The sequence below is a fragment of the Megalops cyprinoides genome, chromosome 13 (assembly GCF_013368585.1).
Source record: "Megalops cyprinoides isolate fMegCyp1 chromosome 13, fMegCyp1.pri, whole genome shotgun sequence".
Taxonomy (NCBI): Eukaryota; Metazoa; Chordata; class Actinopteri; order Elopiformes; family Megalopidae; genus Megalops; species Megalops cyprinoides.
In genome coordinates, this window is record NC_050595.1 from 18,705,953 (window position 1) to 18,719,215 (window position 13,263).

Below are 13,263 nucleotides of genomic sequence, written 5' to 3' on the forward strand. Positions count from 1 at the left end.
CCCTGCAATACACACATGAGAATCGTTCCCTTGAGTCTGGACTTGAAATTTTAACAAATGCTATTTTTGCAAAGCTACCGCAAGGACACACACACAAAGGCCATGGAGGACAGACAGTGTTTCAAGAGGCACAGGGTGAAACCGATATGCTTTTTTTTTTTCCTTTTGTTGTTAAAGATGACCTTGTCTTACCCACCCATTAAGCTAATGCAGACGTGACTACAGCAGGTCTCACTCTGAAAGGGGTTTGTTTTTCAAAGGAATAATGAAAAGCCTTCCACACTTCGGTAATTTGCAGACGGATCTTCAAACGCTTTCATTTGCGCCGAACCGTGTAATGTATGCAGAGAGAGTCGGAGGCACTACGAGGCCTCTGTGAGGTAGATACACCAGGTGGGCTAGACTGAGCGCACGGCTCTTACTCATCCACTACAGCAGTGTGTGCTGAAGGGAAAGGGAAAAGCTGTTTCAGTGGGGCCTGAACAACAGAAAGCCCCAGGCTTCCAAATGCTGGCTTGCGAAGGTTAAGTGTCATTTAAACCTAATTTACCCATAAATGTAAGTGTTGTTTACCCCTTGTACTTAACGACAAAGCCACACCAAAGAGTCCTTAGTTTTTATGAAGCCATAAAACAAGCTAATTTGACTAACAATTTTTTGTAGTTCCATAACCAGCTCCTTAGCAATGGGACTCTCACACAAACCCCAGAATGCACTGCCATCTGTCTACCTCTCTCTGGATGGAACAACCTGTGCTGTGCAGGCTGGGGATTGGAGGCAGAGAGCAGCAATGTTGTAGGGATCACTGTCCAACATGCTTTTTGGGGTCATATTGAGATATATTTAAAATAATCAATTTTCACAGTCTGAGGTCAAGCATGCTCTCATTTTTCCATTCACCAGAGAGCAGCAACATAGCAGGAATGTACTGAGAGAAAACTGAGGAATGAACAGGTCAGTCTGTCTCTGAGATGGTTGTGTGTGCTTCATTTGGACACCCACCAAAACTGAAAGATAAGGAACAACTTCAAAGGCATCTGTTTACTGGAGCAGTGTTGCTTTAAAAGCAGGGAATATTCCCCTCTGCTTGGCAGCAGGGTTAGCATTAGCATTGGGACATTCTCAGAGGCAAAGCAAAGGTGAACATGTGACCTTTCAAAGGAGAAGCCATTGCTTTTAAATGTAGACCTCGCCTGCTGGATGCTGAATGGAGGGCTGAAGTTCCTGTTTGACGTAATTACCCACAATTCTATGCTTAGAATCAAATACCTCCCGGGTTGGCTAAGTGGATGTGTCAACCTCTTTCAGCAACCAAACAAGGCTGAAGATGACAGACTATTGAACACATCTGAAGTAAGTGCAGATATTAAAATAAACACTGCCCTATCTCTATAAATATCAGCAATAATACCTCATTCAAATCATTCACTCATCCTTTTCCAACACTTTAAATAACAAATGGCCTTCATTTCATGGGCTAAGTTTAGAAATCTAAATAAGTACATAGACATCCTTGGCGTCATCCTGTATCAGACTGGACGAACTTGACTTTACCTGGAATCTACAAGAAACTTACCTGCTGTGCTTACAGTGATTTTTAAACCTCGTTTAATTTTATACATCTATGGCTGTAGATTACTCTGTTTTTAATCATTCATCCTGTTTGCCTGTAAACAACAATATCCTCTTCCTAGAGTTCTGTATGTTCTACACATGCCACAGCATTAGAGCATTTGTTTTCTTTCATTTTATGTATGTTAGGATTCTGCTTTGTCTGTCAGTAAAGGGCCGCAAACTTGCTGTGACAACCCATTCATCAAAAGGGCCATGATACGTGTAATGAATGATGACTGAAAGAATGATTGACTGATTGATGCAGAGAGCTTTTGCAGAAGACTACGATGACCATACTTTAAATGAGCTGAGAAGGCTTGGAAACAGAACCTTTAATGAATGGACAATTCCCCCAGGGTAATCACATTAGTCTGAAAACGGTCATATTAGCCTCACAGGAAAGCATTAATTCCTGGACTGAAACAACTATTGTTCCAGCAAACAGCGCCCAACATAAATAATTCAGAACCACACGGATAACTTTAACAAAAAGCCATGACAGCATAGACATATCCCCAATTACGCTGATCGAGGAATAATTTTTTACATAATTTGCCATCAGGACACGCATAATTAAAAAACATTACTAAGATCACATTAGACGTTAGAGATCTGGAAAGGCTGGTACTAAGGAAACTATCAAATGAAATGTTCATTAACTTACACAGCAGCCTATTAGGTAACACTACAGTGTTGGCTCAGCATATGAGATCCAATATTTGCCAACCTACATTTTCGGGGAGGAAAAATACTCTCCAGGCTTCGGTAAATCAAAACGAACTTCACTTAACACTGCAAAACAGCACCTGCAGCCCAGCAAAGCCCTCCCCTCCCTCAAGCATACAGAACCATACAGCTCTAACAAACTACAGACTCTAATGCACATCACAGCACTGATCTGCTTAGGGGATGACCCCTCCACTGTAGCTAACTAAAGTTGGTTGTTTGGATATTTGAGTATATCACTTATTGATGATTTGTGTTTGCACTGAAAAGTGAGGCAATTGTAGAAATGAAGAAATATTCAGAGTTTATCCTTTCTCACCAATGGTGGAAAATCACAGACCCCCTACAGAAAATGCCTCTTTGGCATTCATTTTCCTTCCTGGCAGAGGGCTGACTGAATGCTGATCTCTTTGCAGCAATTCATTATTTATTGTACTAGTTTCACACAGTGCTTCACAAGGTGGGGGGGGGCATGTGCTTATCAATTTGGTGGAGGAAATTGCGAGCTTGAGAATTTGGTGGAGGGAACTGTGTGTTCCTGAGTTTGGTGGCGGGGACCTCCCCCTTCATTCTCTCTGTCTCCTTCTCTCTCTATAGAGGAAAACAGATGAATGTCACAGCGTTATTCAGCGATGTCAAATTCAGGACGCCAACGCACACACTCAGAGGGATCAAGGTACACAGTCCGTACTGGAACTGATTAAAAAAGAAAAAAAAAAGAAACAGACAAACACCACGCAGATGGAGCCGGATGGAAAAAAATCAAACTGAGCATCTCTTTTATGACAGTCAGAGAGAGAAACAGACCAAGGCATTCAGAGCCCACCTACAGCTTGGAGGGAAAAATGGACCCCAGCAGAAAAACTGACACCACACACACACACACACACACACACACACACACACACACACACACACACACACACACACACACACTTTAAAACATACACACTCTCTCCCTCGCACACACACAATGATGGGATAATGAAGAGGTATTGAAGACCCATTTTTCGATTTGCACCCGTGCTCACAGCCCCTCCGCACACAGTGGGTGGGAGAAGGAGCCCTGTGCGAGGTGCCGCTCTCACAGATGCGCGGAGGTCGCGTCCGGCCCCGCTGCTGGGGCTCAGATGCACAGAGGCACAGAGGCAGCCAGTCACGGAGAACAGCCTGCTCACACCAAACACAGCTGCGCAATTAGAGAGAACCAGCACAGGCAGCGGAAACACAGACTGCTCAAGACTGCTGAGAGAGAGGGAGAGAGAGATGGAGAGTGGGAAAGAGAGAGAGGGGGAGAGATGGAGAGTGGGAAAGAGAGAGGGGGAGAGAGATGGAGAGTGGGAAAGAGAGAGTGGGAGAGAGATGGAGAGTGGGAAAGAGAGAGTGGGAGAGAGAGATGGAGAGTGGGAAAGAGAGAGGGAGAGAGAGATGGAGAGTGGGAAAGAGAGAGAGGGAGAGAGAGATGGAGAGTGGGAAAGAGAGAGTGGGGGAGAGATGGAGAGTGGGAAAGAGAGAGAGGGGGAGAGAACAGAAGAAACGGATAGAGGGAGAGACAGTAGGGAGAGAGAGGGGGAAAGGATGAGAGAGAGCAAAAGGACAGAGTACATATTTAGTAAGAAAGAAAGAAAAGTGAAATTCCCTGCATCATGCACAGAGAAATGGCCCGTCCTTCTTAGAGAACCTAAGTTGCACTGGATTGGCCGTCCAGTATGGCTTTTTCCTGCCACAGCCTTAGGGACAGCAACACACAAAAACACACCTCCTAACACCTTCAGCACTTCAGGGCTCAGTTTAACATGGCCTTTTCACCTTATTTACCTTAGTGCTCTTTACTTTGATTTTATATCAGTTTCATTGATCTCAGTTTGATCTCATTCATTATTGTAATTATTTCTTATCGTTGTAAATTAGCAGCTGCATTACTGTATTCTTGAGACATTGTATGTTTAACTGAATATCATTCTGTCTGTCTGATATGCATATTCTGCTAAGATAATCTGTGAGACTCACGCAGGCTCTCCCAGCAGAGGGGTGCGTATCTGTGCCATGCTGAAACACACAGTCACCCTGCTGTCCTGAAGAAATATCCCCCCCCCCCCCTGAGAAAAACCAGAGCAGCAGCCAGAGCAGTGCGGCACAGGCCAGAGCAGGGGTCGGACAGTAAATGAGTCTGGGAGGAAGTATTCAGACACGGCCTTGTTTCTCTGGCCATCTATCCGCCCACACAAAATTACTTTCCTCCCCCTAGCATGGCTTTGCAAAGCCAGCTCATTGCTAATCAGCTAAAAAGCCTGCATTACAGAAGCATCCAACCATATAATAATAAAAAAAAATCTCATTCTACTCTAGAGTAATCGCGTCAGCAGAGAACCGCTGCTGAGTGCAGGACGTATCATGGCAAAGTTTTTCCCCTGGCGTGGACGGGACCGCTAGCCAGACAACAGAGTCGTGAGAAACTGTGTTGCGCAACAGGAGACAGCTGTGCAGTGTGCTGCGCTCTCTCCAGGGGGCAGTGGTGCGAAGCGGACCGGGACTTCTCAAGTACACTCACAGGAGGCAGCGTCAGCCACTGTGACCCCGGGGTCAGGGGTCAGCACAGGTCGTGCCCCACTTCGACGTCGGCACTTTCACCGCCTGCCAGCTGAGACAATGAGCAGGACGCTTCACTTCTCCGGGTTAAGGTTCCACACCAGGTTAAGTGATGAGGTCATTTCCTCTCTAATCCCCCCCACCACCAAGCAACACACATTTTGTGCGAATTTATCACCTATGACATAGAATAGTACAGTAAACTTTAAAATGGCCATGCAATAACAGGGAGTAGGAAAACACTCAATATGTGTACCATCATTCATCAAGTCTGTGGCCGGTTTAATGCAAATGCACTGAATGTGTTTGGGAGGATTTACACTTAAAACAACTCCTCTCTCTCACCCCGATTCCATCTGAAGTTCATCTTCCTGTTACCATGTGGAAGGCATCATGTTCTGAGAGAACCTGTAGAGAATTTCACTGGCCAGCACCAATCAGAAGCTGTATGGGTAAGACTGAGCAAGTATTGCCAGTCTATTCACACCAACGCACCAGATTTTAATCACCATGTCACTACACCCATTTCGCCAATTCATCTGTCAATCTTCCATTGAACATACTCTAATCAGAGGGGCGGGGACTTGGAGAGGCAGAGCTGCACACAGCATGTGATGACACTTTTGTTTTGACACACCATCAGTGGAGGGAGTAAATATTTGTACCACTTTGATGCACAGTCCCCAGACTGATATTGGAAAGTGTTAGATTTTCCACTAGGCATGTTCAGAACAAAAAGGCGCCGAGGGGGGCTGGGGAAGTCACTAAATCCAGCGACAAAGGCGCTAAGTTGGCAACAGCGAAGCGGAGCAGCGTATCTGTGGTCTTTCCCAGGACCGCCCTGCTCTTAACCAATCACGGGGTCTTCCCCTCTCTACAGAGGGCTGTCAGCACCAGCTCCTCTCACACAAATATTTAGCTTTTTCTTCTCCATTACTCACGATGTCAAAGGGCCGAGGCGGCCGAGAAACACACACAAGCATTGAGCGCTTGAAAGGACGTGTAAACATGGACGATTGGATTAAATAAGAAAAGGAAGAAATCTGGAAGGGATTTATCATGAGACTTGTTGTACTAATACCTGTCAAAGCAGTGCCCGAAGGAAGGTCTGCTCTGTCGGCGTGAGGGGCAGCAGGGGGCCTGTCTGAGAGGTGATGGCCACGCGATCCAGCCACACAGTAATGTGATAATGCTGCGATTACTCATCTCCACAGGGCACCACAGACGCTCTCCTACACTATGGTCACCGAGCTTGTCCAAACAGCAGCATTCCTTGTGGTTTCCCACCTTCCTTCTGAGACAGACAGCAGATAAGCAAAAAGTCTAGCCTTACCGCAGTGAATCGGTGGCGGTTTTGTCCAGACAGACATGCCGGTAAAAATACTCCTTTGGTTATGCGGCAGATGTAGTGGACACCAGCACAACATTTTGTGACTGCCAATAGAAACAGAGCAATACCTCCTTTAGTGATCTGTGAACCTTCCAAAGAATAAGAGTGATAATTCAATCAGCTCTAAAAGGGATCATTATGGCATTTTATAAATATATACAGGTATACAGAAACACCCATACATAGACACAGACACAGACATACACAGATGTGTTAGAGCGAAATGTATAACCTACGAGTGATTCATGATTCTTGGGGTACTGTATACAGATAGACAAGGTGCTGTGGTACATATAGGGCCGTTTATTAAATAATCTACAAGAAGCCTTAATACCTCGTAAAGTAAACACATTCTATTTTAAAACAAAAAAAATGCTAGGAGGAGCTACATCCCGAGCAATGCTTAGGACTGCGCTTTCACTGGCCAAGAAAATTCAAACAATGAATCCAGACATTCAGCAGAACTATGAGGATTCACATTTAAGATGATGATTCTTCTTTTTGTGCAAGTGTGCAGTGATGAACTAGTGTCTAATTAGCATTGCAAATGAAGTGTTACTCAGCACTTTACTTTAAATTATCTAGGAGTTTGAGTAGTGTGAGCACCCTGACACTGACACACCAACATGTCCATATTGAGTTACCCCCACTCCCTCCTCTCAACAGCATCCTAGGCCCCTCTGGAATGACAGTCAGGTCAACCACAACATTATTTGAGATGATGTTTTGGTTTCGACAAAAGACAGAAAGATAGTGGCCATGACACACTGTGCTGGTTGGTAAATCAGAACTTGCAGCTACATGCACTCCTGCAAAAAGCACAGCCTCGCAGTGAGGGCAACTTCCCACTTAAGATTCCCACTCAAAACCTTCAACAAAGGTGAGACACGTCTTTTCTTCTAATGTCTATGAACATAAACAGTAATCTGCCTCTGTCCAGACCCCCCCAGCATTGTCATTGTCGTTCACATCCTTTTTGATGACCGTGTTCTCAGATTCGTAGGTGGGAGGTGCTGCATTTACAAATATATTCTATGAAATGCACATACGTGCGCGCGCGCACACACACACACACACATACACACACACACACAGAAGCAATCCACATATGGACACACAAAGAAACAAAGACACACATAAAAACAGCTACAACATAGGTCAAATCCACAACATACAGGAAAAACCCCCAGGGGACTGAAAATTATTAATAAATACATGGAAATAATAATAAAGAATGCTTAACTCGAAATAAATATTCAAAATTCACAACCCCAACAGGATATGACTTGAAGATTAACAAATAAAAAAACAAACATTATAAAAAGAGTAGCTTTGGCTCTCTGATTCATTTTGTTGAGGCAGCTCCAGGGCCTCTGTTCCAACAACGGCATACAGATGAGACTGAAAAACGTAAAACGTGAAGAAACGTCAGAGAAAGACCATCCGATACGAACAGGCCCATCCACAGACGCAGCCAGGATGTATTTATTATATTTATTATGGTCTCGCTGCAGGGGCATGTTGGCATTCCTCCGCCAACAGAGGAACCCAAATCCCTGACCCGGCCCGGCCAGAGGACGGAAATCAAACAGGATATGAGCAAGCGGACAGAGACAGACAGACACACATACAGCTCATATCTCCCGGTCAAACTCTGCGCACACTTCGTGCTTCTGCTGGGCTTCACGGGCTTCAGAGAGCCCACCCTTGTTTCTTTAATGTACTTCGCCTTTTTTCCCCATTAGCGGCTGAACATTGTGAAGTGGCCCTCTGCTGACAGCTGTGCTACATGGTGCTCCTCTGCACGGATAAAGCCGGCTCTGATCAAAGATGGATTAACAGAGCTGTTCTCTACACCGCCTGTTGGCTGCCAGGGATGAAAAAAGGACTTAATGAGATCTGAGAAGATTTAACACAAGAGAAGGCTTACAGCGGAGTCTTTAACTCTTGCAAACGGCCCATAGTGGGAGAACAGGTCACATGTAAACATAGTGCATGAGCTGTAATGACACACTGATAAAACGCCCATGGAGTTCAGCGTGAACATCAGCGTTAGCCCAAAACAAGCTTGGAGAAGCTGCCCGGCCGATGACCACTGTTTCCTCTTGCAGCATTTCTGATTGAGTGACTCGGCTGACCAGAGGCTTTTTAGTTTCCATCTCTCTCTGCAACCCTCTCCTGGGTTGCAGTCTCCCTCGCTGCCATCTCTCTCTCTCTCATCGGCCAGTAATGTATATGAACATTATTCACCCGTCAGTCCTGTACATTACATTCACCTGTCATTCTTGTGGACTGGTGGCATGTTCTTGTGTGCACACATGTGGGTGAGTACTCATCCATGTGCATGCACACCAAAACATCCACACACAGGCACACACACACATGGACAGACAAACACACGCGCATGCGCGCACACACACACACACACACACAAACACACACACCCCTTCTTCCTGTATGTCTCTCAAGCCATATTCACTGGGAACAGCTGGCTGTCTTCACAGAGAATATGATGAACTATGAGATGTGTGTGTGCATGGTGGGGGAAAAAAAACATGAAATGGTATGACATATGTGCATGTGGCGTGTGCCCAGGACACGAGCGGCGATGACATACGCATGTGCGATTGTCTGAGTCGCTCATCATGCGAACGGCTCCCACGGTGAGTGAGATGGCACACTCCGCCCGTCACTGACACACAGTCTGAGCCTTTCACACTCCTCTTTCATCCTCATCCTCATCCCAGAGTCACTGCTCCTCCGCCGTCTCCAGGCAACGCTCTGTGTTTTTCCGTCACAAAGGCACACTGTCACAAGCGCGCTCTGTCACGGCCTGTTCCTTCTGAGCCCACCATGAGGCCGATTCTGGAGCTGCAAATACCAGGTTCAGTACCACGGCCTTTAAATGCAGCCATCACTCATTTATATCGCATTCTCTGCAATCTTCCATGAAATGTGAAATGAAATATACACAGACGTTTTCCCCAAAAAGGAAGAGAGAGAGAGAGGGAGAGAGTGAGAAGAGGTTCAATAGATTAATGAGTATGAGAGCCCAGCTGGGATTTTCCAGGAATAACATGAAGCTGCTACAAATTGAATACAACACCCTGGCCAAGAGGAGGAAGGAGAGATTCAGTGCAAAATCAAAGCATCGCTACTGTGACACACGCTAAAGCGTCTGCATTCAGTATGATGACATAAAATCAGCTAAGAAACATCAGCTAAACTGCAGAATAAATCCTTGTAATCCTTCATTATATTTCATTTGGACTATATCAACAGACATCAAACAATGCTATACATTAACATAACATCTTTTACAGGACTCCTTTTACAGGACTGAACACAACACAGTTAGCCAGGATGATTTGCACCAAAGAAATAAACAGATGCAACTGAAAACTGAGTCTGTGTATTCTTTTACAACTGCGCAAATAAATCTATTGCTGCACTCCCCTGCTTCCTCATAGCAAGGCGGGTGCACAAGTCTGTGCGGAGAATTCTTTCCCCGTCACAATATAATTCTACTGAAGACAAATTAAAAAAATAAATAATAAATAAATAATGCAGCACAATAATCGTTTTATTGCGATTATCTTGTTTTCATAATCGTTGGAAGCCAAAATCGTAATCAAAAATAAAATTCGATTAATCGCCCAGCCCTACAGGCAGGTCCCCTAGGGTTACTAATAGAGCTGGCAAATGGTCCATATCTCCCCGAGAATCTCTCACACATTGCCACTGACTGCACCACTCTATATCATCCATACAGAACAGCCAGGAGGATAAGAAGGGCCTGCTCCAGTCTCATATATACATACAAGCACAGACACATGCACAAACTCTTGTGCTCACATACACAGAAGCAAATACACATGCACATATGCACACACAAACAGCCAGTTGTCCAATGCCAGGGTGAAGTAACATTACAAGACTCCACACCAGCGATAGCGAGAAGGCTGACTAAGTATTCCCTCTGGCCAGGGGAGTAATGAAAAGGGAATCCATGCATGACAACAGCCTATTGAACCTCCAGCACCTGCAACACACAACAGAGCCTGTAAAACTCAGCCAATCGGCTGCGAGTCCTGCCCTCTCATCACCCCCTTCAGGTCTCCATGATAAATTTACATTTACTCGCTGTGCCCTGTTGCTTAGGCCTGGAGACCTTGATGGAAAACTACTTGGGTAAGTTGAGCTTTCATTAGCATCATAACAGACATTATGCATCAGAGGAGCCTGCGCTAATGACCGCTACCTATAAGCAGTGATAGCTAATGAGGTAACGGGGTCTGTTAGGAGGGTGTGCCTTACAGTGTGTGCTGAAGAGCACCCCCTATTGGTGGAAAGTGAAGCTGCAGGAGCTGAGGAGAATGATGAATTCTGTCCTTTCCTCCGGGTGGGGAAAAACACTCTCCTCCCTGCAGCGAGTGTTCAGGTCGCTCTAAAAATACCCGGCAAAGTAGAACATCCTCAAGCATCGCTTCGTGCAGCTCCTCTGAGACATCAGGAATAACCCTGTTTAATGGGAATTAGCAGAGCCAGTCCAAGCACTTTGCTCAGCTGCTCGGCGTAAAGTGTGCCAATATTTCTCCAAGTGCAATTTTTTAAAACTCAAACTGCATGCAGTGCTGTGTGCACAGTCACTGACCTGAAAGCCGTAATGAACACCAAACAAACACGCTGGGTTTCAGTTCAAAGCCTGGAGGCAGTAACTGGAGAAACCATCGAGGCGAATAAGCGGACCTTTCGGAAAAAGAAGCGGTATCGCGTCTGTTGAGCATATGCTTTGTGGCATCGTGTTTCACAGCTCCGGCCTCTGCGGCACTTCATCAAGGCTGCGGCAGACGCCTCTCCTGCTGCAGGAAGCCCACCACAGAGAGGGGGGCGTGGCCCAAGGTGGAACAGCCTCCACATGTGGGCGTGAATCATCAGATGAGGGGTCTGGGTCTGCAGACTCAAGGAGGCAACACATCTCCATGCACAAACACACATACATGAGCACACAGGCATACAATGTGATTGTTACACTGTGGAAGAGCTACAGCTAACAGTGTGTGTTAAACTGTGAGTGTGTTAAACTGCTAGTGTGGTAAACCGAGTGCACTCTACTGTGAGCAGAGGACACTATATGTGCTGCACCATGAGCTCAGTACACTGCTCTGCATTAGCATCTCTGTGTGAGAGCTCAGGCACAAACACATGGCTCAGGTTTCACTCCCAGGAGCTCCAGAGGGCAAACAGGAAGAATTCACATACACACAAAGCCCCCCACCCACCACCCCGGGTTCAAGTTCCCTTTCATTCGCCTCATTCCTCTCTTTAATGTACATTCAGCGGACGTGTATGTTTCAGCTTCAGGGTTGTCTTTTCGCCGAGACACGTGTGTGCGTGTGAGTAGGCCGAGAGAAAAACGAGCTCTGATTCACTCTCATTTATCAACATCTCTCTGCTTTAAAGTGACCTCGGCTCCATGTTGTTGGGTTTCCTATGTCTCTTTTAATGGGACTGCCATCATAAGCAAAGAGAGAACTCTCCAGGCTTCACCAAATGCAAAAATTTTCTGCAATGCGCAAACTAAATTTTTCATCTTGACGCAACTGATAAAAAGCACCGCCTCTGAAGAACACAGTGGGAGTGCTTTATAGAGAGATGCCAGAATGATGAGAGAAGTGAAGCTTGACCAATGCTTGACCGTAGTTGACCCGAGTTTCCACCCCCAGGAGCGGTCAGCCTAGAGTGATGGCCGGTCATCATAACCTTCAGTGTGTACTGTACACGGCCGCTGATCTCCATGGTGACACAGTCTGTTGAATAATCACAGGCCCACAGGCCCAGTGGCGGGGGGTGGGGGTATTACCTCTGAAGAAGAACTGCAAAGACTTCAGGTCCCTTCCTCTGACTGGCCCCCAGCCGCAAAATACAAAGGGAACAGCAGGGACAGACTGTCCTAAGACTGAATTCACCAAGAAACCTGGCCTGTCATCATATGAAGCCCCCCCATGAACGAAAAGGAAAAAACATATGAACACAGTCACAGCTCTGAAAAACAACCTGTACTTTCCCTACTACCATTTAACGTGCATATCTCATTGGAACTTGAAATGGGTTTTGAGTTTTCTGTGAAAATACATCAATAGGCCTAAATATGTCAAAAGTAGGCCCATGAAAATAAAGAGCGTTTACTTGGATATGCCACAACCACTGAGCTTACATTCGCATGTCCAACTAGACACTTTCTCTGGATTTCAGTGGTTCACAGGACCACCCGGGGTGCCTTTTAAAGATTTGCCCTGCAGTCGGGAACAGCACACGCCCCCTTTTTTAAACAGCCTGCCTCCCCCGCGCCTCTCGGGCTGGGGGGTAAGTCCGAGCTGCCGCCTCTTCCTGAATGACACATTCTCTCCGAGCCACGCCCACACGCAAACACCGCCATGAGGTCACGCACACACAGCCCCTCCGCCCCAATCCTCTCCGAGACGAGCCGCCAGCCGTGGGCACGGGCGTGCTGACCGCGCTACACGGGGCTCTGTGGGAAGGGAGGGAGGGAGGGGGTTGCTTTAGATGTCTGGCTGCCTGCTGGCGCCGTAAACGGTTCTCCAGAGCGTTTATGATTCATCTCGGCCCGCGCGACCCTCGCACCTCGGATAGCGCGCCGCAGAGGGGAAGTTACACTCCTCAGGTCAGCCCGCTGCTCTGTTCAGCACAGAACGAACGAGCGTCGCGGACACAACGTTCTAGCGCTTTCGCCCAACGTGAACCTTCAGGAGACAAGTGAGATAAAAACATATGGTGTATCTGAAGATAAAAAAGAAAAAAAGTTTCCCGTGAGGAATTGAATAAAATCAGCAAGAGAAACATTTCAATTTTGTTCTGGACCATTTATGCATGGTTCCGTTCCATACAGTAAAAGCAGATGTTTGAAATGGTGCAGTTATAAC

General features: G+C 46.2%; 1 protein-coding gene across 2 annotated transcripts in view; it reads right to left on the reverse strand.

The window, feature by feature from the left end:
• LOC118787632 (talin-2-like) overlaps positions 1-13,263 on the reverse strand; it is a 113,544-nt gene that overhangs the window by 58,135 nt on the left and 42,146 nt on the right. The window lies entirely within an intron of this gene.